At 34.8% G+C, this 26,662-nt stretch overlaps 1 protein-coding gene across 6 annotated transcripts in view; it reads left to right on the top strand.

Moving 5' to 3' along the window:
- The window catches only part of RAPH1 (Ras association (RalGDS/AF-6) and pleckstrin homology domains 1), a 113,644-nt gene that overhangs the window by 7,789 nt on the left and 79,193 nt on the right, over positions 1-26,662 (top strand). The window lies entirely within an intron of this gene.

Here is a 26,662-nt window from a genome sequence, read left to right as displayed (position 1 = left end):
AAACCTTTTTGTTTACCCTATGTTTCAAAAATAAATTGTACATTTTAAAGCAAAAGCAGTGAACATGAAAATCTTGGTTTTTAGTACTTGGTGATAGGGAATTTCCAAAGTCTGAGTCTTAAATCTGTTTTCTTTGGTACTTGTTTTTGATATTGTTATTAATTGAAAGGAAACTCATTAAGGAACTTGTAATCAAAAGAGCAGGTACATATTTGGCTGTACTTTCTGAATGCAAATACTCATAATTAAGTTTCTGTCCAGTGTTTATACAGCTTTGACTTAGAGTTTGCTTTTCTTATATCAGTAGGCTCTTCTTGCAAACCCATTCAAGATACACTGAATGCTATTGGAAGGTGTTTTAATGTTAGAAATGGCTTCTCTGTTCAAACAGTATGAATGTACAGGTATGAGAGTTTTTGTTTTTGTTTTTTTTCAGAATACAGTTATTCCTAAGTTTTAAGCTCTCTTACCTTTAAGGGACAGGCAGATTTACAATGTTTTTGTTTTTTAAAAATAAAAGCTAGGTAGCATATTGCCACAACCACTTGTCAATCATGAAAAGTTCTCAAATTTAGTTTTTGTCGATGTAAAAGATACTTAACTCATCTTTTAAATATCAACTCGTATATTATATATATATATATATATATATATATATATATATTAGTTGTAGATGGACACAATATCTTTATTTTCATTTATTTTTTTAATGTGCTGAGGATCAAAATCAGGTCCTCACATATGCAAGGGGAGGGCTCTACCACTGAGCCACAACCCCAGCCCAAATATCAACTCTTTTAAAATACTTTTCTATGAGACAGCCAATAAAGCTGTTTGCTACAAAATACTAAGGTCACTCCTCAACCACATCAATAACATCCTGGAACCCTTGGCTCTTTTCTTGCTTCATCTTCTCTTTTGCTGCAGTATTTGGTTTTTAAAATTAAACATCCTCATCCCCAGCTTTCTTTTATTAAGGTCAAAGCAGCTGCTTCATGAAAGCTGCTTCAGATTTTGTGTTACAGTTTTCCATCAATCATTGTTTCTATTAAGGAAATTATTTACTGGAACACCAGTCTCTGGTAACAGTTTACAAAAAAGGTAAGTTATTTCATTACTGAAAAAAATGTAGCAAATACTATCACTCTTCCTCTTGAGACTTAGAATTGCTTACTACCTGAATACTTAGCTTACTTTATATGTATGACTGTCGGAGAGGTGGCCACAGTAAAGATGCCAGTGTCACCCTGCATGTTAAAAGATATATATTATAGTTAGAATACACATATATATTAAGATAAAGATTAAATAAAAATAGAACTTCTAATATGATATCCAGTGAATTATCACTCACCTCCTAAGGTATGAATCACCTCAGTTTTGAAAACATTTACACACATATGTGTGTGTGTGTGTGTGTGTGTGTGTATTTAAGTTGTTGATTAACCTTTATTTATTTTATTTATTTATATGTGGTGCTGAGAATCGAACCCAGTGCCTCACTCATGCCAGGCAAGTGCGCTACCGCTCAGCCATAGCCCCAGCCCCTTGAAAACATTATTAATTGAATTTATATTGTTCATAATGAGCCTTTCATATTATTTCATTTCATACTGTATAATATTCTTATGCCATCTTAAAAATAAATGACTATGGACAAGATATTCTGGTTCTCTACTGGAAAATAATGTTTTTGAAAAAAAGGAGGTAAATGTCAGCAAAGTGAGACCTTAATAAAATTTATTCTTTCCCACAGTTGAAACTGTGGGACCTGTTTCAGAAACTGTAGACCTGTTTCAGAAGCCTCATTTGGATTTTGCATTTTTCTTTCAGAAATTGTTCAGGTAAATCAAAAGTACCAATTAAATATGAGTTTAGTTATCCAGTAGTATTTGATAGAATTTTTTTCGTGTCCGTAGTAAGATTTTTTTCCTCTCAGTACCCCTAGCAAGACATAAAATATTTCCCATGACTCTATCATTGACCTTTTTAGTCTCAACTTCTTACCATCTCCGAAGCAACTGCAGTCACAATTGCTTCATACCAGGTAAGTTTTTCCTGTTCTGTAACTTCATGTTAATTGAATCCTATCTATGTATATTTTGTCTCTAGCTTCTTGTACTCAGCATAATTTTAGATTTCTTTGTTATTGCATATATCAATAGTTTCTTTTTATTGCTGAGTAATATTCAGTTGTATGTATATGCCATAAATTGCTTATCCAGTTTCCTGTTGATGAGCAACAGATCTGGTTCCACTTTGGAATAATGAAGAAAACAACTGTGAACATTTTTGTAGGAGTCTTTTTGTGACTCTACTTGGATAAAGGAGAGGGATTGGTAGATGTTCCTTCTTTGAACTATATTAAGAAAAGTGCACATTATCAGAAGTGTACATGTTTTCAATTCCTGTATAACCAGTACACAGATGAAAGAAAATTACCAGTGTGTCAGAAGTGTTCTTCATTGATTTCTCAATACCTCAGCACTCTCATGAATAGTCACTGTCTTGACTTCTTTTTTGTGGGGACGGGGGATTGAATTTAGGGGCACTCAAACACTGAACCATGACCCCAGCCCTATTTTGTATCTTTTTTACAGACAGCCCACAGCCTTAACTTCTAACTCTAATTCTGCTATGAAATATTTTGGCTTTTTTTTTAATATATATTTTTTAGTTGTAGATGGACACAGTACTTTTATTTTATTTTATTATTTTTTTTTAAAGAGAGAGAGAGAGAGGAGAGAGAGAGAGAATTTTTAATATTTATTATTTAGTTTTTGGCAGACACAACATCTTTGTTTGTAGGTGGTGCTGAGGATGGAACCCGGGCCGCATGCATGCCAGGTGAGCGCGCTACCGCTTGAGCCACATCCCCAGCCCTTATTTTATTTTTGTATGGTGCTGGGGATCGGACCCAGCACCTCATGCATGCTAGACAAGTGCTCTACTTGAACTCTTACTCAGCCACAACCCTGGCCCCCCAGCTTGCTTGTTTTATAAAAAATTATTTTTACCACTTTGTTGAGATATAATTTCTGTATAATAAACTGCATATATTAAAGCATACAATTTGATATGTTTTCATAACACTTATTAAACCATTACAACAAGATAGCAAATATTGGTCAGGTTCAGTGGCGCACACCTGTAATCCCAGCAGCTCGGTAGGCTGAGGCAAGAGAATCGAGTTCAAAGCCAGCCTCAGCAAAAGTGAGGCACTAAGCAACTCAGTGAGACCCTGTCTCTGATCTTTTTTTTTTTTTTTTTTTTTTTTTTTTGATGTAGATGGACACAACACAATGCCTTTATTTTTATGTGGTGCTGAGAATCAGACCCGGGTCCTGCCTGTGCTGGGCAAGCACTCTACCACTGAGCCACAATCCCAGCCCCGAGACCCTGTCTCTAGATAAAATACAAAATAGGACTGGGGATGTGGCTCAGTGGTCAAGTGTCCCTGAGTTCAATCCCGAGTCCCCCCCCCCCCCCCCCCCGCAAAATAAAAAGATAGCAAATATTTCCATTATCCCCTAAAGTTTCTTTGGATTCTTTTGGATTTTATGCCACTCTTAACCCATCTCCTGGCAGCCTGTTCTCCACACCCCTGCCTGGCTTGTTTTCATGCAGAATAATGATTTTTAGATTGTTCCGTATTGCCTAGATTAGTTCCTTTTTTATTGCTGAATGTTATTCCAATATGTATATATACTATGTTTTGTGGGCTTTTTCCATTTTTGGCTTTTACAGATAATGGTGGTAGGATATCTGTGGACATGTTTTCATTTTTCTTAGATAAATTCCTATGAGGGCATGCTAGGTTATAGGGTAGGTATATTTTTAACTTTTTAAGAAATGGGCGAATTTTCCCAAAGGTGTGCCATGTTATATATCCAATAGCAATTAGATAGTATTTCTTATTGCTCTAAGTCTAAACACTTGGTATTGTCAATCTTCCTGGATATAGTGATCTCTCATTGTAGTTTTAATTTGTATTTCTCAGATTATAAATACTGTTGATCTAGTTTTCATGTTCTTGTTAGCCATTTTGAAAGTAGCTATACAAATCTTTTGCCATTTTAAAAATTGGGATATATATGTTTTTATTAAGTTGTAACAATTCTTGATATATTTTACATATAAGCCCTTTATCAGATATATATGTGAATATTTTAATTTGTGGCTTTCCCATTTATTTTTTAGTAGTGTCTTTCAAAAAGCAGAAGTTTTTACACTGGACTTCACCAAAATTATTATTTTTTTCTTTTATAGTTAGTGTTTTCTTGTTTTAATAAATTGCTGTTACCAAAGTTGAAAAGATATAATTATGTATTTTCTCCTAGGAGCTTGATAATTTTACCTCTTGAATTGCAATCTGTAATCCATTTCAAATTAATTTTTGCTTATGGTATGAGCGTAGGGATTGAAACTCTCCTCCCCCCATATTTTACCTAGTTTCCCAGCATCATTTGTTAACACTTTCTTTTCCTCATTACCTACTTAGACTTTGACATCCTTGTTGAAAATCATTTTGTATAATCATGAGCCTGTTAATAAACTCACCAATGTTACATTGATTTAATTTCATGTCCTTTTGCCCATACTGCATTGTCTTAAATATAGTCCTAACATCAAATACAGTAAGTGCTTCAATCTTCAAGATTGTTGTGGCTATTTTTAGTCATTTGTTTTTCCATATAAAGTTTAGAATCACCCTGTAAGTTTCCATAAAAAAATAAAGAAGTTTGCTTGGGATATTGTTTGTAATTACATCAACCATCTAATCAGTTTGGGGAGAATTGACAATAATATTGCATCTTCCAATTCATTAATATGGTGTATCCGTCCACTTATTTCTTTAATTTATGTTTTTAATTTGTCCTGGTAGTCTCACATATTTCCTTTGCCTTAGAATGTTATATAAACATTATGCTCTCCTGTTTCTATTTTTTAAATGGCCAAATCATCCTTTACACATGCTTTGTTTTTATGATATAAATTAAGAGTTGATATTTCTATTTTCCTTATGATATCTGATTTGTAGATATCATATTCCTCTAGAAATAGAGGAAACCAAAAGAGATACTTTTAGAAATATAAAACTAGAAGTTTAGACTGTCTAATTGTTGGCACAATCCTTTTGGCTTATATGGTTGTGGATACTCATTTATTGAGGATTATCTTTATTAATATAGTCTGATATTTTTAAAATCAGAAGTAAAATTGAATCCTATTAGTTTATTGGGAGCATATGTTTTTATCAGAGGATTTTCTTGAGTGTATTTTATGGTTTGCTTCATTTTTTTTTTTACTGATAATATTAATGGAAATATGCAACAGAAAATATATAAAGACAATAAAACATATTCCTACCACCCAGAAATGACCATAGTTAAGATTTTTGCTATATTTTCTCATGTGTATATATATTTGTTTAACTCATTTTGGGGTACACAGTTTAGTTCTGTTTCTTCCATTCAGAATGTTTGATTTTGCTGAGCCTACTTGTGTGTAATCTTTATCTAAACATTTTGAATTTTTTTAAAGTTATCTTTAAACCCAAATAGAATATGTAGACATGCACATATTCACCTCCAGCAGTAATTTGTTATTTATATTTGCTTCAAGTAAGACATGTAGCATGTACAATGAAAGCTCTCTTCAGGATAATTTATTTTGTCCCATGCACATTTCAGTACTATTTCATACACATGTGTATATTCACAGAATTTTATTTATTTATTTATTTATTTATTTGGCAGTACTGGGAGTCAAATCCAGAGCCTTTTGCATGCCAGGCAAGCACTGTACCACTGAGCTACATACATCCCCAGCCTTTTTAAAATCTTATTTTGAGACAGGGTCTTGCTAAATTGCCCAAACAGGCCTTGAACTTGCAATCCTTCTTCAGTAACCTGAGTAGCTGACATTACAGGTGTGTGCCTCCATACCCAATTTATTCATAAAATTGGTTTATTCATAAAATTTTATTGCTGTTCTGTGGGTTTGAGTTTTTTATGCTAATCTTTGTAAAAGGTACATTTTTAACTCCATAGGATTTACATTATCCATACTGGTTCTTATAAATCCAGCTTATTTTCTTTTATCAGAAGAAACCATTTTTCCATTTTTCCCATGGGAGTTAGATGGTTAAGAGGCCACAGTCAACATCATTTTACCTTTCTCCTGGTGCTTGTCTCTGAGTTGGGCACTTAGAAATGGTATTGCTAAATCTTAATATATGTAATCTCTAAATTGCTTTCCAAAATGGTGAGGAAAATATGTCTCCACCAAAATGTTCCCATTGTTCACATCCTCCTAATCCTGGTTTTATCATGCTTTTTGCCAATTTGATGGAAATTATTTTTCCTTTAGTATGTTTCTAGAAGTTTAGTTATTAGGATAAGGGGTTTTGTAGTATTTTTAATCCATGAGGATTGTATTGTTGCAAATGTTTATTAAGTGTTTTGACTGAAAGCATTGTTGTTTATGTTTATTTACAGTGGAATGAAAAGTGTTTGCTCTAAAGAAATGTTAGCTGCCCTAGCTGTAAAACTGATATTGGAGAGTTGCCTAAAATGCATTAACTCATGTGTTGTGACATCTATGTAGATAATTGAGATGATTATTTGGTCAATAGACTCCTAGAGTGCTTTTTCTTCCTGTGAACTTTTTTTGGGGAACATTTAATTCTTGATCATCTTGTGCAGTCAAATAAAAATGTAATATCCAGTCAGGGTTGGGTCTGTTTATTTATTTTACTGAGTTTTAAAACAATTGTTGTTTGTTTTAGTTTTTTTTTTTTTTTGTGGGTGAGTTTTTAAAAAAAAATATTTCAATAGTTACCTAATGAGTGCTTATGATGAAAGAATAGAAATTATTTACTCTTGAGATTGCTGAATGTGTCCTTTCTACATAATTTATCTTAAAAAATACCTCTTTTTTTCCTTGTTTATATAACAAAAGAACATTTCAGAGTTAAAATATTGTAAATGTATATGCATTGAGTTTTAAAGAGCATAAAAGTTACAAAATTCAGTTATTTTGTGAGAGATTTGAAAAACCTGCAGGAGGGAAGGGAACATGTCTACCCTTAAAATAGCTACATTGCCTGTGCTTACCAGCACAGTGCCTGACTCTTCACAGTAAAATTTCATTTAGTGTTGTTTTTGAATGAACAGAGTAAGAAGAAAAGAAGAAGTGTTATTTCAGGTAGTAGTAGGGTTTTGGTTTTGGGGTGTTTTTTGTTTGTTTGATTTTTTTTTTTTTTTTTTTTTTTTTTTTTTGGTACCAGCAACTGAACCCAGTGGCACTTTACCACTGAGATACATCCCCAGCCCTTTTTATTTTGAGATGGAATTTTGTTGAGTAGAGCCTCACTAAATTGCTGGGGCTGGCCTTGAATTTACAATCTTCCTGCTTTAGCCTCTCAGCTGGGATTACATGCATGTGACACCACTTCAGCTCAGTAGTAGTCTTAGATGAAAAGTTACGTGTGATATTTTTAGTAAATCAAGTACAGAATTACTTCCACTTGAATCTAGAATTATGTTCAAATTTAATTCTTAAAATAACAAATTTTTTAAATTAAAGATTAGTTTTAAGAACTGTTTTAGATTCACAGCAAAATTAAGAAGGTACAGAGATTTTATGCATATCCCCTAACCCCCAGTCGTCCCACCACATGCTGAGTCTCCCCTGTTATCAACATCCCTGCCACACTTGTATATTTGATTCAGTTTATATAATGCTTTGCTTTTGGAGTTAACATTTTTGGTGTCTGGATAAATGTATGGAAATATATCCATATTATAGTATCATGCATAGTATTTTCAATGCACTGAGAATCTCTACACTCCTCATATTTATCATCCCCCCATCCTAAACCCTTGGCAGCCACTGATCATTTTACTATCTCCAGTATTTCCTTTTTCAGAATGTCATATAGTTGGAATCATACCTTATGTAACTTTTTCAGATTGGTTTCTTTCCCTTAGAGATATGTATTTAAGTTTCCTGTGTCTTTTCATGGTTTGATAGCATGGTTTATTTATCCATTTACCTACTAATGATGTGCTAGTTGCCTCCAAGTTTTGGTGATTATGAATAAAACTGCTATAAACATCCATATGCAAGTTTTTGTGTGGACACAGTTTTTGGGTAAATACTAAAGAGTGCACTGCTGGATCACATGGTAAAAGTATGTTTAGTTTTGTAAGAAACTGCCAAACTATCTGTACCCTTTTGCATTTCCACGAGCAAGGAATGTTCCTACTGTTTTACCTCCTCATCAGCATTTGATAATGTCAGTGTTTTGGATTTTGACCATTCTAATAGATACATAGTGGTATCTAGTTTTAATTTACATTTTCCTGATGATAAATGAAGTGGAACACCTTTTCACAGGCTAATTTGCCATCTGTTTATCCTATTTGATTAGGTGTTGATTAAGGTCATTGGTTCATTTTTTTCAGCACATGATTTGTCGTCTTAGTGTTGAGCGTTAAAAATTTTGTAATCTTGGATAACATCTTTTGTTAGATGTGTTTATTGCAATTTTTGTCTTTCAGTCTATGGCTTATCTTACACTTGATGTTGTCACAGAGCAGAAGTTCTTCATTTTAATAGCTTATGTTTTAGTCAGCTTTTTCACTGCTGTGACTAAAAGATCTGACCAGAACAATTTTAAATGAAGAAGAGTTCAATAGGGCTCATAGTTTAAGAGGTCTCAGTTTATAGATAGCCAGCTGCATTCCTTAGGGCTCAAGGTGAGTCAGGACATCATCACAGAAGAGTATGGTAGAGGGAAGCAGATCACATGATGATCAGAAAGTAGAGAGAGATCTCTACTTGCCAGATACAAATATATACTCAAAACTACACCCCTAATTCCCTGCTTCCTCCAGCCTACTTTCAGTTACTACTGAATCCCATCAGGTGACTAATTCACTGGATTAAGGCACTCAAAACCGGATCATTTCCCCTCTGAATCCTCTCTCATTTTCTCTCCTGTGAGCTTTTTGGGGACACCTCATATCCAAACCATAGCATTCCACCCCTGGCTCCCAAAAGCTCATACTCATCTGACAATGCAAAAATACATTCAGTCCATTCCCAAGAATTCCCATAGTTTCAGCAATTCCAAGTTTATTCAAAGTTCAAGTCCAAAGTCTTCTCTGAGGCTCAAGGCAGTCTCCCATTATGAGCTTCTATGAAATTAAAAGCAATTTACAAGTATCCAAGTTATAATGGTACTAAATATTACATTTACAAAGTAAAAGTTTCCATTCACAAAACTAGGGGCATGGAAAGAAGGGATGGGACCAAAGCAAGACTGAAATCCACCTGGGCAAACAAGTCCTGTAGCTCAGTGTCCATTATCTGGAGCACGTGGCATGATATCCCCTCCAAAGGGCTTGTGTAGCTCTCCCCTGTGGCCTTATTGGTTGCAGCCCAAGTGGCCTTTCTGTTGGCTTGTCTCTGCTCTTCCTGCAGCTTTTTTAGGATGATGTCCTACATTACTGTAATTTTTTAATCTTGGGAGTCTCTACTGTAGCTTTGGCTGCCTCCTCACATCTCCAAGCTTTCCCTATCAGGGGTTGCCCTCAGGGATTCTCACTCTGCTACACTTTGCCTGGCCTCCCAGGTCTTCCTTTGAAATATTGTGGAAGCCTTCTTGACCACCTAACTCCAGCTTCTTGCAGTTCTGCAGAAACAACACAATGTGGTTAACACCAAGGTCTGCTGCCATCTTGAGTAGTAGCCAGTCTTCCAGGGACCCTGGCTGTAGCAGCCCATGAGTGCCTGGGTAGCTGAGCATGATGAAAAAAAATTCCTAGGCCCCCTTGTGCAAGAAGGGTAGCCCACTAGTCTCTAGAGAATTTTTACTTTTACTTCCTTGGGGCGGGGTGGGGGCGTGGAGATGGGTGTGTGGAGATGGGTGTGGTCTTGCCAGCTCCTGGGCTGCCCTCAAGCCATCTTTCTCTTTATCTCTGGGCAAAGTCTTTAGCATTTCTTTAGTGGTGACAATGTCTTTTAACAATTGTAACTTCCTTAGCCCTAGTTTTATTCCCATCTTTTAAGACCCAAGTTTTTTTTTTTTTTTTTTTTTTTTTTTTTTTTTAAAGAGCGAGTGATAGAGGGAGGGAGGAAGGGAGAGAGAGAGAGAGAGAGAGAATTTTTTTTTTTTAATATTTATTTTTTAGTTCTCGGCGGACACAACATCTTTGTTGGTATGTGGTGCTGAGGATCAAACCCGGGCCGCACGCATGCCAGACGAGCGCGCTACCGCTTGAGCCACATCCCCAGCCCAAGACCCAAGTTTTTCAAATCTTCCTGCTCTGCTTTCTGCTGCTGATTATCACAATAAATTTGGCTAAAAGCCACCAGCAATATCCATATCACAGCCTGAGTGGCATGTTGCCTAGACATTTATTATGTCAGATTAAGAAGTCCATTATTTTTAAAGTCAGCTTCACAGAAAGTCTCAGGACACAGGCAAAATGCAGACAACTTCTCAGCCAGAACATAACACAAATGGCCTCTATTCCAAATTCCAATAGCGTCCTCCTTTTCTAAACCCTCTTGAGCCTTATTTTCATTGTTCACAGTCCTGTTGGTATTCTTCTGAGATCCCACCAGAATTGGCTATTCATCTCAGTTTACAACAATCTAAAGCATTTCTAGCTTGCACTGCTACACATCTCAAAATTCTTCCCACCAATTCCAAAAAGCTCCAAAAAACTCTGAACCGCGTGATCATAGCAACGACCCCACTTCTGGTACCAATTTCTGTTTTAGTCACCTATTTCATCGCTACGACTAAAAGATCTAACCAGAACAATTTTAGAGGAAGAAAAGTTTATTTAAGGGCTCACGGTTTTATAGGTCTCAGTCCATAGACAGCCGGCTCCATTCCTCAGGGCTCAGGGTAAGGCAGGACATTGTGGCAGAAGAGTGTGGCAGAGAGATACAGCTCACGTCATTATCAGGAAGTAGAGAGAGCTCTACTTGCCAAATAAAAATATATATTCCAAAGCCATGCCCCCAATGCTTCATCTTTTCCAGCTACAACCCACTGGCCTTCAATTATCACTCAATTAATTCTACCAGGTGATTAGTTCACTGATTAGATTAAGGTGCTCACAACTCAATCATTTCCCCTCTGAACCCTCTCACATTGTCTCACATGTGAGCTTTTGGGGACATCTCACATCCAAATCATAACAGCTTATCAGTTCTTTCTTTCATGAATTACACTTGTTGCATCTGAAGTATCATCATACCCAATGTCATCTAGATTTTCTCCTTTGTTACCTTGTAGGAGTCTTATAGTTTTGTATTTTACAATTAAATCTGTGATCCATTTTGAGTTATTTTTTCTGAAATTGTAAGGTTTGTGTCTAGGGGTTTTTTTGGTTGTTGTTTTTTGGAGTATGGCTGACCGTTTGTTTCATGGTCATCTGTTGAAAAGACCATTATTGCTTCATTGAATTTCCTTTGCTTTTCTGTCAACATCAATTGACTATATCCATGTGGGTCTATTTCTAGACTCATTCTGTTCCACTGATCTATTTGTCTATTTTTTTTGCCAATACCACACTGTCCCAATTATAGTAGTTTTGTACTATCTCAACTTTGGGTAGTATCAGCCCTTCAATTTGTTCTTTAATTTCACATTAAGCTATTATGGGTCTTCTGCCATTCAGTCTAAACTTTAGAATCATTTTGATGATATTCATAAGGTAACTTACAGGGATTTTGATTGGGATTGCCTTGGTCCTATAAATCAAGTTGATAGGAACATCTTAACTTCTTCTTTTTTTTTTTTTTAAAGAGGAGAGAGAGAGAGAGAGAGAGAATTTTTTAATATTTATTATTTTTTAGTTCTCGGCGGACACAACATCTTTGTTGGTATGTGGTGCTGAGGATCGAACCCGGGCCGCACGAATGCCAGGCGAGCGCGCTACCGCTTGAGCCACATCCCCAGCCCACATCTTAACTTCTTGACAATATTGAGTTTTCTCTTCACAAATAATATCTCACTCTCCATTTTTTTTTTTTAGTTCTTTGATTTGTTGAGTCAGTTTTATCGTTTTCCTTATTTAGAAATTATACATATTTTGTTAGATGTATACCTATTTCATTTTGGGGGGAGCTAATGTAAATAGTATTGTTTTTTTAAAATGTTCTTTTTAGTTGTTGATGGACCTTTATTTTATTCATTTATTTACATGTGGTGCTGAGAATTGAACCCAGGGCCTCACACATGTGAGGCAAGTGCTCTACCACTGAGCCACAACCCCATCCCCAGTATTATGTTTTAAATTTCAAATTCCATTAATTTGTTGCTGATATATAGGAAAATGATTGACTTTTGCATATTAACTTTATGTCCTGAAATCTTGAGGAGGGTTTTTTGGTGATTATTGGTGAATTTTCTACCTAGATAATATGTCATCTGTGAATAAAGACAATTATATTTCTTTCTTTGTTTTCAAACCATATGCTTTTATTTCCTTTTTTGTCTTACTTTATTAGCTGGTACTTTCAGTATGATATTGAAAAAGAGCAAATAGAAGGGACATCTTGCCTTCTTTCTGATCTTTGTGAGAAAGCTTAAAGTTTCTAACCATTAGGTATGGCATTAGCTGAAGATTTTTTGTGCATAATTCTTTATCAAGTTGAGGAATTACCCTCTACTTCTAACTTACTGACTTTTTTTTTTTTTTAAATCCTGAATGGGTGTTGGATTTTTGTCAAATGCTTTTTCTGCACGTAATATTTTATTTTCAGCCTGTTGGTGTAATGGATTTATTGATTGATTTTTTTTTCAGATGTTGAGCCAACATTGTATATTGAGATAAATTATACTTGGTTATGGTTTATAATTATTTTTCTCCATTGTTGGATTGAACTTGCTGATATTTTGTTGGGGATTTTTTGCATTTATGTTATGTTCATACTTACATATGTGAAATAAATGAAGTAATATTGGTTTGTAGTTGTCTTGTAATGACTGGTTTGGGGATTAGAATGACATTGACCACATAGAACCAGTTAGGAAGCATTTTCAGCTTCTATCTTGTGGAAGAATTATAATAATTCTATCTTGTAGAGAATTGTAATAATTTCTTCTAAATATTTGTGAGCATTCACTAGTGAACTCATCGGGGCTTTTTGCCTTCTGTTTTGGAAATTCATTTTATTTATTTTTTTAGATTGTTTATTTAATGAATACCCATGTGTTTTTACATTTAACATGTATTATACACATTGTATAGTTTTTTGGGTTTTGGTTTTTTGGTGGTGCTGGAAATTATATCCTCTCTAATTCTAGTGCTCTACCACTAAGCTATATCCCCAGCCTAGTTAAGTCTTATTTTTTGGTCCACTCTGACAGTCTCTTTTTATTTAGTGGGTATATTTAAAATATTAAACTTCAAAATGATTATTAATATAATTGGATTAATATCTACTATGTTTGTTTCTATTTGCTGTTTATGGCCCTTGTTCTTCATTCCTGTTTTTGTCTTACACTCACTCTTTTGTGGTTTAATTGAGCAGTTTAGATGATATCATTTTCTTTTTTTTAATATTTATTTTTTTAGAAGTAGTTTGACACAATAGCTTTATTTAATTTATTTATTTAATTTTATGTGGTCCTGAGGATCAAACCCAGGGCCTCGCATGTGCTAGACGAGCGCTGAGCCACAATCCCAGACCCATTTTCTTAATATTTTTGTTTTTCTGTTTATTTCAGTGGTTGCCCTATAGTTTGTAATACACATTTACAGATAATCCAAGTCCATAATCAAATAACACCATTTCAGGGGTGTAATCTGAATACCTTTTACAAGATAATTCTAATTCTTCACTCCTGCCCCTTGTATCATTACTGTCATTCATTTCACTATATATAAGCATATATGTGATATATAAATACATACATAGTCAAATATATTATTGCTATTATTATTTTGAATTAACATCTGTTAGATGTTAATTCAAAATAATAGAATAAGAAAGTAATAGGAGTAAGTAATTGCTTTAGGTATGATGAACACTGAAAGCCTCCTGAGTAGTGAATTTAAGCTGAGATAAGAATGACAAGAAGTAATTACATAGGTAATGACCAGAAGGAAAAAAACAAAGATTAGTTTGATGGGAAGAGAGGAGTCAAAGGTAACTAGACTAGAGTGGTAGGCAGGGGCCAGATCATGCAAGAATTTGTAAACCATGAAGTGTCTGGACTTTCTAAAGTCATTTCTAAAATGATGACAGAATTCAAAAGAGATGGAGATGTAAAGAAGACTGCTGAACAGGAGTAGAGCATTTTGGAGTGAAACCTTGGATGAGGGGGTGGAATGAGACATGTGCTGATAAATTTTCTTTGAATTTGAATAGATTCTTTGCCTGAAACTTGTTTTGAGTTAGGTTTCTGTCTGGTTCAGGAACCCTTATTAATAGGTTTTTTGTTTTTGTTTTTTTTTAAACCAGAGATTCATTATTCATTATTCAAAAGCTATTAAATAATTTCTTAACATAATTATAGAAATACCATGAAAATATTCTTCTAAAGCTAAAACACCTTATAGAATTTTCTCTGATTCTTCTAAATTAGTCTATCTGTAGGGAAATTAATTTTAAAAGTTTTTAAATTAGTATTTAATTAGAACCAGATATATTGGTCACTTTTTAAACAAAAAGAAATGCACCTTTAGCTTTGAGTCATCTTAAATCAGATATCATTTTAAATTGGAAATATCTGGGAAGTTTGTGTTTAGCTTATGCTTATTGGGTTGAATGCTACTAGCCTTTGATTTGGAACAGATTTCTTCCTGATCTACTTGTGACATTGATCAACTTTTTTTTCATATGAAGGTTAGAAATTACTCTTTATTCTGTGTGAGCTGTTGTTTTTCTAAGACACTAAATTTTATTTGCATTAAATGAAACTAATTTTTATGATGACCAGAATATGCTTGGAAAGTTAACTGAATAAGCCAGGACAATACACCTTAAGAAAGATAACCTGAGGATCGAGAGTTCAAAGCCAGCCTCTGTAACCGCAAGGTGCTGAGCACCTCAGTGAGACCCTGTCTCTAAATAATAAATACAAATAGGGCTAGGATGTGGTTCAGTGGTGGAATGCCCCTGAGTTCAATCCTTAGTATCCAAAAAATTTAAAAAAAAAGAAAGAAAAATAACATGAATACATAATATAAAAACACATTGGAGAAATACACAATTATTTTTCAATATTCTTAGACTGTACTATATGTTTAATTTGGTTAAAATGTTTTATAGTCTGTTTTATTCTTTTCCATTTAGGTACTTTGGAATTTTAAATGATTTGTTAACTTAAATGATGTATTTTCTAACCAATCTTCAACTTCCTGAAGGCAGAGATTGCTTATCCTTTTCTTCTCTAAATTTCCCCTTCCCCACTTTCTCCCTCATTTCAATATAATTTCAAACATACAGAAAAGTTGTAGAAAAATTGCAAACAGTTTCAATATTTCTTTACCCAGGTTTACCTAATGTTTATATTTTACTACACACCCTGCACATACACACACTTACCTTTTTCCCGAGTAATATGAGAATAATTTCCAGACATTATGCTCCTTTTCGACAAAATTTCTAGTATATCTAAGATCAAAGATATTCTTTCAGGTAACTGTTGGAAATTGCTAAAATCAACACTATGATCTAATCCATTGTCCATAGTTAAATTTTGTCATTTATTCCAGTGTTATCCTTTATGCCTGTATATTTTACTGGGTCCAGGATCCAGTCCAGGATTAAGCATTGCATTTAATTTTCATGTTGAAGTTTCCTTTAATATGGAACATTCCCTCAGCCTTTTTGAAAACTATACACCAATACTTTGTAAAAAAAAAAAGTCTTGATGGGCTGGGGATGTGGCTCAGCGGTAGCACGCTCGCCTGGCATGCGTGCGGCCCGGGTTCGATCCTCAGCACCACATACCAACAAAGATGTTGTGTCCGCCGATAACTAAAAAATAAAATATTAAAAAAAAATGTCTTGATGATTTGATTCAGATAATACATTTTTGGCAGGGGTATTACGGAAAGATGCGTCCTCAAGGCATCATAACAGTAATCATATGATGTTGGTTTGCCTCCTTATTGGTGATGTTGTGATCACTTGGTTAAGGTAGTGTCTTTCCAGTAATTTGTCTGGAGATATATTGAGAGTGTTTAAATAATCTCAGCAAATTTGCACCCACCAGTTTTAGTATCTTTTGATGATTCCTGCCTTGATTTAAAAAAAAAAAACTTAAAAAAATTACTTTTAAATCCTTAGCTACTATGACAGTGGTTGCAAAATGGTAATTTTTCTGTCATTTCATCTATATCAATTCTTAAGGAATTATTAGTTTGTTTCTGTCATAATTTATTTTGATACTTAAATTGTCCCAGATAGGCCTCTGGGATCCCCGTCATGCTGGCTCCTGTCTCCATTTGACCACTGTCTATCATTAATTGAGTACTTTTGGGCACAAGATGTTCTAGGGCTCATCTTATTTTTTCCCCTGCACCAATCCTTAAATCATTATTCCAAGCATCTCTGGTTCCTTTTTGTGCAGAGTGTATGTTTAGAAATCAAAAATGGGGAACTAAGTGTGATGATTGCTACTGGGGTATTATTGCTACTAGGACTTTATCGTGGGCAAACACACATACACATACATCTCTCTATCTCTCTTTCTCTTTACCACCATCTATTTGAAACCTTTAGTTTATACTGGTAACTAAAAATCTAATACAAATGATTCTTCATTTTTGTTTTTTCCAATTTAATTTTTTTAGTTGTTTCAGATAATGGTTTATGATATATTGTATAATAGGTAATTATAGGATTGAATATTAGAACTTTTAAAATAGGAATGTTAGGAGTTTCTTGTAGAACATTGAACTAAGATTGGTTTTTCAACTACAGATAAGGATTTCTTGTTTGGTGTTTAAGAGATTAAAAATATCTAATTTTATGAAAATCTAGTGTAATTTAAGGAATGCTTATTCTCATGAAAATATGGTTTATCAAAGTGGACTCCTTTTCTAAGGGGTGCATTTAAGTGCTTGATAAATAGAAAATTAAATTAACTATATTGCCTTCAATTTGACTTGCATCTCTTAGGCATTACACCTCAACTGTTAAAGTAGTTCTTTGTTTTTATGCTTCTTTATGTGATCTTTAATTATCTTACAGGTAATGTAAATAATAATGAAGAGAATTGTTATTTATATCTTAGGTTGTCAGAAATAAAAGGGAAGGCATAAGACTCTAAATCATCTCCCCTAGAACATGATTTTCTTTTTCTTCTGAATGAGGAGGATATCATTGTGGTTTGGCCCAAGAATACTACACCATTCTACTTGTAGATTCGGTTCCATCTGGCAACTTTACAAAATTGCAGTTCAGTATCAGCTCACTCCTGGAGAACCAGGCAGTCCATGCAAATTCCCTAGTAGCCAGTTAACTCTGATGTTGCTCTGTGAAGCCTTTGAGCAACATAGTGCTTTGCTTCTGTTTTAGTCCCTTAACACTTAGGAGAGCATGGCTTCCTTTGAATTTGCAGTTGCTTCATGCATAGCCACAGAAAAAAAAAATTTGTTCCTGGAGAATTTGTAAATCGAAAAGTTTCTATGTTTACCATCCCTCCTACAGTTAGTATTAATATTCTTTTAATTTATGGAGGTTTTTTTTTGCTCTTCTTGGGTCCTGTCCTGCACAGTGCTTGTCATAATGCTACTTATAGATGAAGTTTTGGTGGTGGTGGTAGTGGTGATTGTTTTGTTTTGGGACAGAGTCACTGTGTTATCCAGGCTGTTTTCAAACTCCTGGGCTTGTTACTATCCTCCTGTCTCAGTCTTGACTACAGATGCTCACCACCATGACCAGCTTGGCATTTTTTTTTTTTTTTTTTCAAGTGTTGGACATGAAATAGAACTGGGAATTTTCTGTTGAGGGCCACTCAACCTGCAGAGGCAATTTCACTGGTGATGGATATACAAAAGCAACTTTCGATTTTTTTTAAAAAATTCATCTGCTTTATAAATTAAGAACAGAAGAAATGATCTTAAAGTATAGGCACACAAAGGAATATCATCCTTAGGAAAATAATCCCATGTATGTGTAGAACACAAATATGAAAAGGAACATACTGGGAGATAGAAAATTTAAAATTTGGGTAAAATTAATTTTGAAGCTTCTTAAACTGTTAAATTTCCAGTTTCCATTTGGGCACTCTACAAATGATAGTACTTAGTGCACAGCAGAACTGAAGATCCTGTGCTAATATAGTTTTAGATGAAGAGAGAATCAAATCAAACACATCAGGCATTGCCCCATTCTGACAAAGCAGTTAATAGCCTACCAACCCCAACAATTCTCAGTCCATTTTACATTGTATGTGTACTATTTCTTTCCTTTTCTTTCTTTGCTTTAACTTCCTTCCTCCTCCTCTTGATGGGTCCTCTTCCTCTTTGGTGCCTTACTAAATTTAACACAGTTTCTTTTTTTTTTTTCTCCCATATTGTTTCTTTAATCTGATTTAGATTTCCTTCCTCTTGCTTTTAGTTTGCAGGAGTTGTACTTTGCACAGTTGGGGGCACTTCTTAAACACGGAAATCTTCACAAACAGACCCTTTCTCTATTATGTTTTTTCTTTTTTAAAAATTGTATTATAGTAGTATAGGAGGTATTTAAATTTTTTATGAGGAAGATGATGAAACAACTGGAATTAAAGAACAAATTTTTGAATGAATAACTCAGACGAAGCATGTGACTATGGTGATAGAGAAGAAATAAATTTGGGACCCCACGGCTGCTTGATTTCTTTATGGTTTGAATATTACTCTTTATAGTTCTCCCATTAACTTAATTGTGGTTACACAAAACTGCATTACTTATTATCTTATGAGCTTCCCAGTAATTGTAACACAACACAGTTATTTATATTTCAGTTGTCAAACTTAGGTGAACATAAGCAGTACTGATGAGAGCTTATTTAAAAATGTCCCATTCCCTTAACATCTTGAGCAGACCATTTAAAAACTGACTTTAAAGCTGGGCATGGTGGCACATGCCAATCCCAGCAATTCAGGAGGCTGAAGCTGGAAGATAGCAAGTTCAAGGCCAACTTGGGCAATTTAGTTAGATCATATCTCAAAGAAAGGGCTGGAGGTATAGTTCAGTGGTAAAGTACTCCTAAGTTCAATCCTCAGTAAACACAAAAATAATTCCTTGCATGTATGGTTTTGTCAAAATGAACCCACATACTATGTATAATTATAACGCTTTAATAAAAGAGGCAATATTAAGTGAAGTTTTTTTTATCTCCTTTAACAGTGTTTCATCATCATTGATTTTCTTGTCTGTCCCCTACTAGATTATGTATAGCTTGAGGACAGAGGCCATCATGTTCATCTCTGTTCCTCCAAGTGCCTGGCACACATATAAGACATACCATAAATGTTAAATGAAATTGAAGCTTCTCATGCCTTTTTGGAACATTTGCGCCTGCTAGACTCAGAGAAATGCTCTAAAGGACAACTCTGCTCTCCTGAATCCTGAAAGTTTTCATGTGATTTTAATTATACTTATTTTTGTAAAAAACAATTTAAAAAACATTAACAGACCAAAGAGTTGTGTAAATAAGATGTACTGTATGCCATGAATTTTTCTTGCCACTTCATATGGATGTGACTTGTATAAGTAGTATTTTAAAAAATATTTTTAGTTGTAGATGGACACAGTACCTTTATTTTACTTATATGTGGTACTGAGGATCGAACCCAGTGCCTTACACATAGTAGGCAAGCACTCTATCACTGAGCTATAGCCCCAGCCCATGTAAGTTGTATTTCCTCCTAGGATTTCAGTTTCCCTCTACCTAATATCAACAGTAGCTGTCTGATAGGCTTTCCTTTCTCTTAAAAACTCTCAAACGCAGTCACTTGCCCTCTGACTAAATACCATTCTTCCCTTTCCCCCTTCATTTTCATGTTTAAGAATCCAGTTGCCTTCAGGGACAAAAAGGCTTGGCTTTCTTGGTCCAGTCTGACCGGTCCTGCCTTAGTTCTTCACTTTTTAAATGTTACTCTTCCCACTTTGTCTTATTTGAGAAGGTCTCATAACATTCTCACAAACACACTTTCTCCTTTGTTCTTTAGTTTGCGCTACTTAGAATACATTTAACCAGACTCTTAAGTCCTAATCTAAGCTCAGCTTTTAAAAATTTGTTCTAATCAGTTATACATGACAGCAGAATGCTCTTTGAATCATTATACACAAATGGAGCACAATTTTTCACTTCTCTGTATATGAAGTAGGGTCACACCATTCGTGCAATCATATGTGTACCTATGGTAATGATGTCCATCTCATTCCACTATCTTTCTAACCCCTATGTCCCCTCCCCTCCTAATCCTCCCTTTTGCCCAATCCAAAGCTCCTCCTCTCAACCCCCCCCCCATTATATATTAGCATCCACTTATCAGAGAAAACATTTGGCTTTTGTTTTTTTGGGACTATGAGCCCAGCTTTTTGATAAGGAATCTCCATTCCCTCCAAATGAGGAAATTGTATAGTAGACTAAAATATCTCCTGAAAGGAAGGTTATTAGAAAATAGACTCCAATACTTAACTTCATGGAAAATTTGACAGGAATAATATTTTTCATACTGAGTAATACTAAACAGTTTCATTATGGGTAGTGGAGCCTACTGTATACATTACAAGTTTGAGCAGTTATTTACTGTTACTGTCAAAATGAAATCAATCAGTGTTGGCAATGGTAGACCACTCCACCATTATTTCTTTTTTTATTCCAGGACAATAGTTGGTTTAAATATTAGTGACATCATTATTAGTTGTATTCTTTGGTTTTCTATGATAAACATGGTTTTGAAATAATATTCAGGTGAAACTTCTCATTAAGTCAATCTTTACCCTTCCTTACTGATATCTGCTGGGCATCTCCATGCTTATTTTCAGAACAAACCACCCTCTACTCACCTGCTGTTCACTAGTCTTTGTAAATTCTGTCACTATTCACTCAGTTGTTAAAACTAGAAATCAAGGAATTATCCTTGATTTCTCTCATCTGCTCTTCCCAGTGCAGACTCTTTGATCAAGGGCAGTCTTTCATTAAGTTCCTTTATTACCAAAATATATCTTGAGTTTGGCTGCATACTTTGTTTTCAACTCTTAAAGAAATGATATACAATAGTTAAGAGCATGGGCCTGTCTAAATTTGAATTCTAGATGTGCAGCCACAGCTTTAGGCCAGCTTTGTAACTTTTCTGTTTGTTATCTACTTTGTGGTATTATTGTAAGGACTAAGTAAATTAATAAATATAAGCTATCAAATGAATAAATATGAAACACTTGGAAAGGTGCTTGATCCGGATATACTTAATAAATACTAATTGCTTTCATCATCATCACCTTCATCTCCGTTCAGTAGTTGAGGCCTTTATGAGATTTTTCACCTTTACCACTGCAATAGCTACTGGTCTAGGTTTCCCCCCTTAGAGTTTGTTCACCATAGAGCAGTTAGAATGCTCCTTTATAAAAAGCATTAATGCCCTGGATGCAATGACACATGTCTGTAATTCCAGCACCTCAGAGGCTAAGACAGGAGAATTGCAAATTTGAAGCCAGTGTCAGCAGCTCATAAAGCCCTAAGCAATCTAACTAGACCCTTTCTCTGAATAGAAAAGGACTGGGGCTGTAGCTCAGTGGTAAGCTACCCTGGGTTCAATCCCTGATTCCCCCCTTCCCATAAATAAAAACTATTAATGCCATTTTTACCAAGACCCTGCTTGAACTTGGAATAAAGTAAGGAATTATACTTAGAGGTTTTTTTGTTTTTTGTTTTTTTTTTTTTTTACATATAGGTATTCTAATAATTTACTAGGCTTGCAAGGCTATAGGTGCTCTTTTACCTGTCTGTGTCTCTAATTTCAGATCCTACTTCTCATTCTTAAAATCACTGGGCTCCACCATAGAGTAGTCTCTCTTTCCTTTGAATATACCTGGCTTATTATTCCTCCTTTGGTCTTCTCATAACTATTTTTGCTGCCCTTCTTCTCCTAAATCTTTAGTAGCTGACTTCCCTTTATTCTTCATGCCAGTAGGATAAGGATCCTTTAGGGAAAGAACTTTACATGACTTGTGTCACCATTCTATTCTTAGTACCTAGAATAGTGCCTGGCATGTGGTAGCTGCTTAGTAAATGAATTAATAAAAATGAGATTTTTTTTAAAGTGTACTCTTCTTAAATTCGTTTGTGTACATGATGGCCACTAAAAGCACAATAGAATAAGTCATACACTTGGGTTCAAATTCTCACACTGTCATGTAGTGCATGTGAATCTCAGGAAAAATTACCGAAGTTCTCTTAGCCTAATAGTCTTCATTTATAAATGAGTAGAAGTTGTCTTAGAGAGTTAGTGGGAGATTAAATGAGATATTCTTGTGAAGAACAGCACTCTATTAATGTTAATTAATATATTACACACACACACACACACACAGTGATTCTTCCATGCAGCAGATATTTAATGACACTGCTGTGAGCCAGGCACCATTCCAAACATTGTGGATACAGAATGAAACCAAAGCACTTCCTCTTATGGAGCTTTCCTTCTAATGGGGGAAGAGAAATTATAAACGTGACAGATGGTGATAAGTGCTGTGAAGAAAATAAAAATCATACAAGGAACAGAAAGTAACAAGGGTGAGGGTACTATTTTGATAGGATACTCTTGTAAGCAGTGAACAGAGTGAAGCAAGTCCACCAGCCATATAGATATTGAAGGCAAGAGTTCCAGGCAGAAGATTTGGCACTGCAAAGGTTGGAGGTTGGAGCAAGTCTGTTTATTCCAGTGCACAATAAGTAGCACACTGTGCCTGCTAATGCAGGGGATGGTGGAAAGAGAGGGTGCTGAAGGTTAGGATCTCACAGCACTTTGTCCACCTGCCAGTGACTTTGGATTTTATTCTCACTTTAGTAAGTCTGTATTTGGGGGAATAAACCTTCTCCTTTGTGGTAGGGTATTTTTACTCTTGGGGGAGGGACGTGGTTTCTGTCATGTATAATGGAGCAGGGAATTGAAGTGAGACTATAGTATATCCCCTCAAAGAACCTAATCTAAAAATCATAGAGTGGTTTAGTAGGATTTGTTGTAGTATGCATTATAGTTCTGTGGGCCTATTTGGATATCATTAAGGAAAAGCATAATGTTGTTATCCATCCATTTTTAAAAATCAAATGGTTTTGAAAAAAGACTTATTTTTTACCCTCTGAAAAAGCAGTTAACTGTTGGCTTATTTTCTAATGTCACTGTTTCTAGTAGGGACATTATGTTTGGGAAAATTTAGATTTAGGATTGTGATTTAATTGGTGATTTGTAGCAAGTACAACTGATTCTTGAGATGGGTAGGATGTGGGTGTCAAGAAATTGGCAGGCAAGAATGAATTTCCTTACCAGATTTGCTGCTTGTGGACTGTGCAGAGGCTATAAAAAGACTTGGTGGGGATAGTAAATAGAAGATTCCGTGTTGGGGATGGGAGAGTAAGGATCATCTGCATCAGCTTCTGGAGAGTGTTTTACAAGGCAAATTCTTTAAGAAATGTTGTAGGGTCAAAATATTCCCTAGCCCACCTTTCCTTTCCTTTTCCCATAGTTCTGGGGATCAAACACAGTGCCTTGTGTGTGGCAGGCAAACACTATTAGGACCTAACTTTTTCCTAACAAAGTCTCTGAATAAGTTCCTTAAGTTATTTTTTTGTAAAATAATTCGTGTGTTGACAAAATTCAAAAAGGAACAGAACTAGGAAAAATAACTGTATGGTGACTGCAGTTACGTCAAAATTTCCATTTATTCTATGGCTCATTGTCGTTGTTCACTAGATATATTTTCTTCTACTTGACTATGTAGTAATCTAGATTTTTTAAAAAACAAAACTATAAGTGAAAATATTTAAAGGGATTTTGAAACTCCAACATTAGACTTGCATGTGTAGCCTGTAGTTCTGTTGGCTCCATAATAATCTAAACCATTGACATTCATTTTTAATTACTTTATATTTGCTTTATAAAATTGTTTTCCTATTGTTTTATTTTTCCCAGAATAGCCTTTTCCTTATCAGTAATTATAGTGTGTGGTCACAAAAGAAGTATAGGCTTTAAACCTTTTTATATTAAAAACAGGAACTCTCTGGTTAAATGAAATCTTGTGGGAACCCCATTTGTAAAGTGACTGAGATTGTAGGTGTTGTTACAACAGGGGACCTGTGGTGCCATCCTAAGTTCTTCTCCAAGAACACCTAGAGCTCATTACCCTCTCTGATCTGCTTTCCACATTTGTAAAATAGGAATGATGGTACCTGTCATAATATCTGATTCATGGAGGTCTATGACTAATGTTCTTTCCCTTCCTCCTTTTACTGTAACTTCCTCATGCTGTTAGTATGTTCATACACCACTTATTTTTCTGATTAAGGTCACCTGGATGGATATTCTGTTGTGTGACCAGATTTTTTACAGTGGAGATATTGTCTCCAAAAATATTGTGCTTTATGTATTGTTGCCTAAAATATTCATTAAAGATTCTGAAGCTGCTGTCTCTGCCCTGAGTGACAGCATCATCTGTTTGGTGGCAGTACTGCAGACCCAGTTATTTTAAATGTACTTAGAAATATAAAATGTAATTAAGTACATAAATGCTATTATTTTCAAGCAGAATTCTTCCTAGAATGTTTTAGCTTCTGGGTTATTTCAGTGTGTTTAGTGTTTTTTTTTTTTTGTTTTGTTTTGTTTTGTTTTTGTTTTAGCTGTAGATGGACACAATATCTTTTTTTTCTTTTTTAAATAGAGTGAGAGAGGAGAGAGAGAGAGAGAGAGAGAGAGAGAGAGAGAATTTTTTTAATATTTATTTTTTAGTTATCGGCGGACACACAACATCTTTGTTTGTATGTGGTGCTGAGGATCGAACCCGGGCCGCACGCATGCCAGGCGAGCACGCTACCGCTTGAGCCACATCCCCAGCCCACAATATCTTTATTTTATTTATTTATTTTAATGTGGTAAGTGGGCTTAGAACTCAGTACCTCACACATGTTAGGCAAGTGGTCTACCACTAAGCTATAACTCAGCCCCAGTGTTTAGTTTTGAAGATTTTCCTAGGGAAAAAGAGGAAGTTAACTATTATTCCGTTGCTTGTTGACCCTCATTATGAAGACTGGTATTTCTGTAGCTCTAACTGTTCTCAAACTAGCAAATATTATTTGAGTAATTAAGTCATCTGGTTAGATGAGATTTTCTTTTCATTAACATTTTGTGTTTTTTATAGGTAGACCACTTAATGAGCTTTGATCTCAGGTTTCTATTGAGATTGGTTTTTAAATTATTCTCTAAGAAATAAAAATCTTAGAAATAATATTGTCACAAATGAATTATGAAAACCGAAATCTCCTTAAGAGCCAAATTTATGAATTAAAGAATTGGTAGATCTGGGGCTTAGGCTTTAGCTCAGTGGTAGTGTAATTTGTCTCACACATGTGAGGCACTGGGTTCGATCCTCAGCACCAGATAAAAAGAAATAAAGATATTGTGTTCATCTACAACTAAAAAATAATTTAAAGAATATGTTAAAAAAAAGAATTGGTAGATTCATTTTCCATTTTCAAGAGTGGAATGCCCTAATTTATATATAATTAGGGTGAAAGTTAAGAAGTAGGAATTATTAGTTTCTAATAGGGATGCTGAGGAGCTGTGGCCCTTTCCAATCTTAGGCCTAAGGAATTTATTTGATCTGATTTTCAACATCTTTAGAACTACATCAATTTGTCTTAATTTTAAACATTTGAATTTTTCTGCAAATTTTATATAGTGAAATAAATTAAATATTCAATTTCATAAAACCTCATCAGGTAATTTTCATAAGGATCACAGAGGTTTTTTTTTTTTTTTTTTTTTTTTTTGGTTTCTACTTTGGCAATGGAAGATACTCTCTTTCTTAAACTATGTCCTAAAAATTTCATTGTGTATATATACCACATTTTCTTTTTCCATTCATTTGTTGAAGGGTTTCTAGGTTGGTTCCATAGTTTGGCTATTGTGAATTGAGTGCTTAGATCATTGATGTGGCTGTGTCACTGTATTATGCTGATTTTAAGTCCTTTGGGTATAAACTGAGGAGTTGGATAGTTGGATAGCTGGGTCAAATTGTGGTTCTAGTCCAAGTTTTCTGAGTAATTGCCATATTGCTCTCCATAATGAGTTATTTTTCATTCATCCTTACCAACATTTATTGTTGCTTGTATTCCTGATAATTGCCATTCTGACTGGGTGGAGCTGGAGAATATCTTGCTAAGTGAAATAAGCCAATCCCCCAAAACAAAGGCTGAATATTTTCTCTGATATGCAGATGCTAATTCATAATAAGGGGGTGGCTAGGGAAAAATAGAGGAACTTTGAATTAGGCAGAGGGGAGTGGAGGGAGGGGAGGGGATATGGGAGTAGGAAGGATAGTCGAATGAATCAGACATTATTACCCTATGTACCTATATGATTCCACAACTGCTGTGATTCTACATCATGTACAACCAGAAGAATGAAAAGTT

The sequence above is a fragment of the Spermophilus citellus genome (genome assembly GCF_964194105.1).
Source record: "Spermophilus citellus genome assembly, chromosome: 11".
Taxonomy (NCBI): Eukaryota; Metazoa; Chordata; class Mammalia; order Rodentia; family Sciuridae; genus Spermophilus; species Spermophilus citellus.
Note: the sequence above shows the minus strand (reverse complement) of the source record. Positions and strands in the feature narration are given on the sequence as shown.